Below are 7,718 nucleotides of genomic sequence, written 5' to 3'. Positions count from 1 at the left end.
GCGTTCAAACACATGCAAACAATGCGGCTGTACACAACGGCTAGGTTGCATGCATCCACCTCTTGAAACCCTGCTCCCGTGTACGACCCATGCGTGCTGTGTGCGTTTGAAAGGGAATTACGATGTTGATGTGAGCGGGATAGCGTAGATTGCCTTTTTCCCCTCCAAAGATTTTTTGCGAACCCAAAAACTTGTGTGGAAGGAGAAAGAAGTCGAACCGATCGAGTGTGCGTTGGTTGTGTATTGTGTTTGTACTTCGAATGTGTGCCGTCGATGGAATACACGTTGGTGGAGGCAAACCGATTCTGCAAATAAATTAAAATAATTTGTTCCTTCGCTTTTTTGACTTAGTTTGAAACAGAAATTCTGCATCAGAATGGCTCTACTCTTTCTTCCCTTGCTTTCAATGTTTTGTTCTACGCGTTTGTCATACGAGAATATTTAAGAATCTTTTGAGAAGTGCAGTACTCGGAACGATGTCACAAGGCAGAAATTGTTGTTTTTAGGTATTATTAATATATTTTTTTCAATGCTACCTTAAATAGCGCGATACCTGAAACCTTAAATTGCTGCTGTTTATTACAACCATTGGCACCTTACCAACGAAAAGGAAGAAATGGAAATGTTTTTTAATTTAGTTTTTGCTAGGGTAACTTGCTTCCTGATTTCATCTTTACCTGCTTTCCTATTCGCAAAGGATATTGGACACACCATAGGTTTCTGAGGACCCGCAGCACCTGATTTTTCTCCACGCTCGAAGTCTACGAGATGAAACGTAGTAGTAAAAAATCGACCCCTTGTCATTACAGGAACGGTAAAAAACCCATGTTCTTTCGACTACCTGTTTGCTGCTGAGTATTCGATCATCCATTACCCTGAGGAAAACGAGGGCAATGTGGAGAAAGCAACGGGGCAACAATGCACCGTCCCGTATCCTTTACGTTTGAGTAAGTTTGTATTTCTCGTTTGCATAACCGTGGAGGACGGATGGAACAGATCAGATGATCTCAAAGAACCTCCGAGGGTTCCGAAAATCTTAGCCGTTTGATCCTCCGGAGTTGATTACATAGCATTCTCGTCTTCCATCTCATCTTCATACCCTTCCCCATGGTCACAAGGCTCTTATTTACTTCCCCTTCCATCCCATCCGAGATTTGAGTCCACTGTCGAACGACCGATCGGTTGTTGCTTCCTTTTTGGCATTCCACCAGCAGGATCCCGAAACGATGCTGGACCGAAAAATGTACTGCTCGAAAAAGCTTGTGCTTTGAACATAAAGATACCAACAAGTAAAAGAAGACGGTATACACGCTAGTAAAAGAAGCAAAGTTAACGTAGAATACAGCCAACAAACGAAGCATGTAACCGGACCCAAGAAGGAACTTACGAAAGGAGAGGAAAAAATTGAACACAGTGAAACAAGTTTCCAGAGTGGAAAAAGGATTCTTTCTACCCCTCGCTGCTTCCGCTGCCATTGCCCAGCCCTCAGGATCCTCAGCAGAACCCAGGACTTGCTGGTGGGGGATGGTGCTGGACGATGGTGTGGATTTTATTATTCTGAAATTTCTGGTGTTTTTTGTTTTGCTGTACTCCTTCTGACCCGGACGGAGCTGCTATCGTCTTCAAAACCTGTTTCATGTATCTTTTCTTACTGCCTTTTTCGTTCTTCTGCTTCTACTACTGCTGTTCTTTCTCCGACACAATTCTATCTTCCCCATCTCGATGGAGTTCCTTTTTATTCCCTGCTCCTTTGCGTCAGCATCGTCCCGAGGTTCGTGTCCTGTTTCATGCGCACTGTTCTACCCGTACGGGTTTCTTCGATGTGTTAGTCCATGACCGCAGGATCGACGATTGTTCCGAGGCGATCGTCATGGTACGCTTCCCAATACACGGAGACGTCAGATGCAAAGCTCAGGGCGGGCAGGGATCTTATGTCGAAGGCTAATTTAATACGCCCAAACGTAGGACGCACGAAGTGATTTTCAATTTATTCTCCAATCCTTTTCCATCCGCATCCATCCATTGTCTCCCGCTTGCGCCCCGTCCCTTTTCTTCCGACGGATGTACATTTAGATTGTCTTATACCGCGTAGAAGCGTAGAAACAAGCCGTACGACTAAAAACAAAATCTGAAAAGAACGTCACTTAAAATTTGCCAAAAACGCAAACGGCGAGCAAAAGAAAACATCGACGACGCTTCCTGGAACTAAAACAAAGTTCGGATTGTTTCGAAAATGAATGTTTGTAAACAAAAAACTAGCGAAGATGGTAAATGGGGAACTGCGGGAAGCTGATTATGCGCTTGTTCAACCAAAGGCTGCCTCTCAGGGGTTGGTTTGGAGTATTCTCCAAACCGAAAAAGTCTACGCGAAACGGACGGGATTGGCGAAAAGTTTTATGACTGTTCAAAGAATTTGCCTCAGCATGCACTCAAACAGCGTTCGTGAAACCGAATGTAGATGATTTACTACGAGAGTTATCAATGTAATAAACCTGGTAATTGATCTATTTAAGGTATGTAATTGCCTTAAATAATTACTGAACATTTTATGACCTGGAACATTACGCGAATTATTGTCATATTTTTATATGTCTTTTTCTAAATCACAGATGAAGGTGTATTTCTATTCATTCAATCTCGTATTCTACAATACTTGTCCAAAGTTCGTACATTAATTGTCTAATTATTTCTATCGCATTTACTTATATAAATCTTTTCTCGGTTTTGTTCTTTTTAAAGTGGCAATCATTAGCCGCATTTTTTTAGTAGAAACGATAATCCTCGATTGTATCGTGATTTTTCACACGTAAAACACAACCCATTGCAAATAGAAATAGAGCTTAACTCGTTATGTTTCGACGTTTGGGTGTTGCAATGAAAGAAAGTGTATGTTTGGTGGATTTTGGAAATGCATAATAATCTTTAAAATTTGCAAACGCATTGAGTTACACGTTGTTATCAAGTTTTTTTAGTTAAGCGAAAATGACCTTCACCGGTTACCGATCCCGTTGGTCAATTCATCTACGCTTGAATGAAAGGTTGTACGGGTCTAGATTAGGATTGTTGAGTTTAATTTCACTCTTCGCTTGACATCTAAATCATTCCTGGAAACAAATAAACACAAAACACCGTTCCAATGACGCAAATTAAATAATGTCCATGTCTAGAACCGTTGCTGCATATGGCCTGCAAACACAAAGGATAACCCCTGGTGTTTTGGGTTGTACGAAGAAGAGAAAAAATGGCTTCATCTTAATGTTCCTAAATAAAACGTAATCTGCGCAATGATTGAGCCAGACCATACAGGAAGAACATTAAAGAAACACTATACGTTCCACTAATCATCTCGTGTGCTATTTTCGAGGTATTCGAAGAGATACTATGTTTACCGAAGACGAACATCTTGTTATTCATTTCGTAGTGTAAAAAAATCCAGTGACCTTTCCTGCCACCACGCTTTTTAGTGCATCCGCTTTGGGATTTGATTTGATTCAGATGAAAGGCAAAACATTCACTATAGTGCCTACGGATGTGCTCGTGTTCATAGAAACACGCTGCACGATGGCGTGGAATCTAAGACCCCTATCAACGCTAGTTGAAGTTTTCGGTTTGTACACGCCGGACCGTTGACGTTTCCGAACTCAAACAAACGGCCGTCCTTATCGCCAGCGTCAACTCCAGAGCGATTCAGGGTGTCCAGGCGGGCAGGCCAACACGGGTGCCGCGTTATCAGCGAAGTCCCATGTCAGTAACTCGCCTGTTATACAACTGGGCGCGCACTGGACAGTTTCAGGTCAGGCAACTGCACAACGCAAAAGAAGACGGAACGCCGATTCTGGTCCGGCAACGCTGGGAACGCGGTCTCTTATCGGTGTATGCCTCTGGTGTGTTATAGAAATCCGAGGACGGGATCCCAAGGAGGCGAAGGAGGAGCGATCGGGAAAGAGTTTGAATCTATCCAGCGATTCATGCAGCTTTTGCTTGTAGTAACGATTTTTTTCCAGTTGAAATAAAAAATCAAAAACCCCGCTATCAGCATATTGCAACGCTTCTCGATGAATGGCGTGTATTGCACACCTTAAGTATGTCCAAGATTCAGTATATGATCAATAGGAAAAATACTTTTATGAAGATGAATACCCGAGAATATTTAAGAGAGTCGTTTTTTTCCTACATCAACATTTATATTCAAGAATCAGAAACGAATCTGTATTCAAGAATCAGAAATTTCCGAATGCATTATAAGTTCCTGATTTAACATAAAAAAACTGCGAAATACCGACTAAAATTCTTGCAAATACCTCGTACGGGCGCACTCAAGCAACTCTGTATTTCTCCACTTCCTTACGTTCTTTAAATCTTCTTCGTATCTTCCAACTATTACTACGGATTAGCAAAATATTCAAAATAGTTTTCTTTTGTGCAGCTGGCGACAGTTTACATTCGATTGGTGCTCTGGAAACCAAATAGCCGAACCGGTGTGTGAATGTTATCAAATGCCAAGGTGAATTAATTCAAAAATATGCATGAACATTTTTAGCTTTTGTAAATAACTGGAGGAACCGTGTACCAGACGTCCGAGCGGGCATGGTGAAACTGTTATTTTGGCTTATGTCATATCACGTTTATTCGCGCCATGGTCATAAACGCGAGCAGACAAGGGCATCCAAATATTGCCTAAAGGCTGGTCAAATATTCGCACGTCTGAAGAATTAATTAATAAAATATTTCGTCTATCTGCCAATGTCAGCCAATTAAATGTGTCATTTTTAGTGTTATTTATTTCTTTAAAGATAGCTACAAACACGTGGTTAGGTTTTCTTTGTGCCTGTATTCATCAGCGATTGCTTCGAATATGTGACCCCGGGGAATCACATATGCGTGCGTTACAATGATTCAGTAATGCATGTTGTCATTCAAAGCCTCCATCACCTTCTTGACCAACGGCTAGCGAATAGATGTCGAAGTACAGTACATCTTGGACGCGTGATGGTACGTACCTCACGTACGGGAGTGTGACCAGGTGGTTCCCTTCCGAGTGCACCGATGTCCTCACCGGTAAATCGGTCTTTGGCATGGGCCGGAAGGAAAAACAAGATATTTTCTGTTTTGCAAAAGAAACAAAATCGCCCCACGCTCTACTCGCAAGCGCTGCTCAGCGTATCTAATCGGTCTGTTCTTCAAACGCAAACGTCAGCCATGTCCAACGTCCGCATGGGGTGTTAATTAAAATGTACTGCTGCGCCACGCCGAAGGGAAACAATAAACGGAGCAAGTGTTTACATATTTGCAATATCTGGTGCGTTACACGATAAGGGTTTGCGCTGGACGGTTCATGTTGGTTTCTGGTTTGTTGCTTCTTGGGCGGGTGATGAGATACGAGAAACGACTAAAAAGAACAAGGGAAAAAATAGCTGATAGACGGACGATGACGGACGGGTTGTTGACAGTTGCTCCCCCTCCCGCACCGCTCCGGGCAACTTAAGATTGTAGAAGAAACCGAGTTGATTGTTTTCATAAGCGTACGCCGATCAACAATGATGCATCCTTCCTGAGTTATTCACATCCGACCGAACCACTCAAAGTGTTCGTTGTGGAGAGACCCGTCTGTAGAGTAAACCAAGGCAAAGAAGCTTCTTTACTTCTCTGCGTTAAGCTATACGGAAGTCAACAGTTTTTTTTAAGAAAACTATGTATATTAAAATTTGAATATTGAATAAAATGTATGCTTAGGTAATAAAATAAATTAAAGAATTAGTAGGGAAATTTAACTTGTATTAGCATAAAGCTAAATATTATCATGTTGTTCTTATGGATACGCCAGATTACATATTTTATGAAATAATTAATGGTATATTATTCTCCAAAGGAAAATGAACATTGCATATTAACCTTTGCAACAGTTAGAAGAATGCAAGACTGAAAAATTACAAGTTAAATAAAGAAGGTACGTGTGATGCGATTTTCTTCGGGATTCGATGGTTTCAAAACGATAGAAATATATTTTCATTTCCAATCGAATCAAATTTTAAGGTATCATCCACTCTTTTTTGATTTGTGAATAATATTTGGATTGTGAAGTTTGCTGTGATGAAAAAGTTTGCCTTTGGCACAATTGGCATAAAGATTTTACAATAGTCCTTTTCAAACACGATCAATAGATTTTAGTGGCAAATGGTTACAGAAACATAGTTTATGTTTTAAATTATTTCCTAATGCAGTCTAGCAAGTATCGGGTTACTTGTTGTGATGTGTTTCATAAAGAGTCTGGGACAATCATATGATTAAGCTGGTTAGAATACGGTCCAATTGACGAGAGAACTAACTGGATGCGTATGAAAAAGAGGAAAATGTTTAGTTATTGGTATATATTGGGGCAGGAACCAGAGGAACCAGAGAAGAAAAGATGTTCTCAATCAATAAAAATGTAGCGTTACACATGTATCAATTTTTACTGTAGTGGTAAAATGAAAAGAATCCAGGTTTTATTACTGAATTTGAATACTTAAATTTGAGTCACCCTAAATAGTTAGTTTTGAAGCCATATTTATTACATTTCAAATTTTATATGTATTATTTTTAATAATACCGCGGTATGGAAGACTCACAAAAACAAAAAGTGTGAAAAACCAACTAGTCACCTCCGATGGTGGGCTGCAAAGTTTCGTTCATCGCGTTTGCGTTTATAAATCATCCCGATACGTAAACGTACCATTGGCTTTACTTATCAGCTGTTTGCACCAAGGCACCGATGTTAATTCCCGTTCGGGTTGGGCGTTAGCTTCAGCCGGATTCCGGTTTTGAGACTTCTGCAGCGCAACGTGCAGCATACCATGAGGAATCGCTTATGTCACAGGCTCACGATGGCATCCGTGTCCTCCGGATTTCCCACCCCTCATGACTCCCGCCATGTCGGGCCACCCTAAAACATGCAGGATTGCCCAGCGACGCGATCGGGTCCGGCGCGGCGGAATGGTTCGAACGAAAGCGAACCAGAAGACCAGCACCGATAACGACCGATACGGCTGGGCAATTTATTTGCCAGCATAATTTCAGGGCCGCACCAGGTCCGGCGCTGTTGCCCGGATCGGTGCGTTTGGGCAATCAACTCTAAAGGATTCCTTGCCCGGGGTTGCCAATCCCCATCCGAACATCGCGCTTCGTGTGTTTTTCTTAGCGCCCATTTCTGGTAATTTCTTGTTCGCCCCGTTTTATGAAGGTATGTTCGATTTTGGAGTTTAGCGCTCGTTGTTTTTTGAGAGGCAGCATCACGCACAGTGTTTGGCAGTTCAAAAACATGCTCGTGCATGGTTTGTATCTAGAGTCAAGAAAATACAATTTCTTTTTTGAATTTTGCCCATGAATTTACTTTGTAAAGCCGGTAAAGTAGTCAGTGTCCAGGTTGAATTAATTTGGTTAGAGAAAAACAATTTTTGTTCAAATTCTAAAGAGCCGATCGATGGATTTCTTAAACATAAAACATAACATTCGATTTTCACATGTTGTTTATTCATGCTATAGGTCGTATTCCGGAGCCATTTTACTCATTTCATTCGATTCAAGGTTAATTTATTCATATACACAGTTTTTGGTTGTGCTTTCATCGACATCTTCGCCATGTTGATTTTTGTCTTCCCTGCAAAACGCGCTCGTGGCCGTCTGTCGAAATTCTTCCACCGTATCGATAGTTGCGTTAGAAAGAAAATTCAGTTTCTGTC

Source organism: Anopheles coustani, chromosome 3 (assembly GCF_943734705.1).
Source record: "Anopheles coustani chromosome 3, idAnoCousDA_361_x.2, whole genome shotgun sequence".
Classification (NCBI taxonomy): domain Eukaryota; kingdom Metazoa; phylum Arthropoda; class Insecta; order Diptera; family Culicidae; genus Anopheles; species Anopheles coustani.
The sequence above is the reverse complement of the archived record's forward strand: the minus strand, read 5'-3'. Positions refer to the sequence as shown.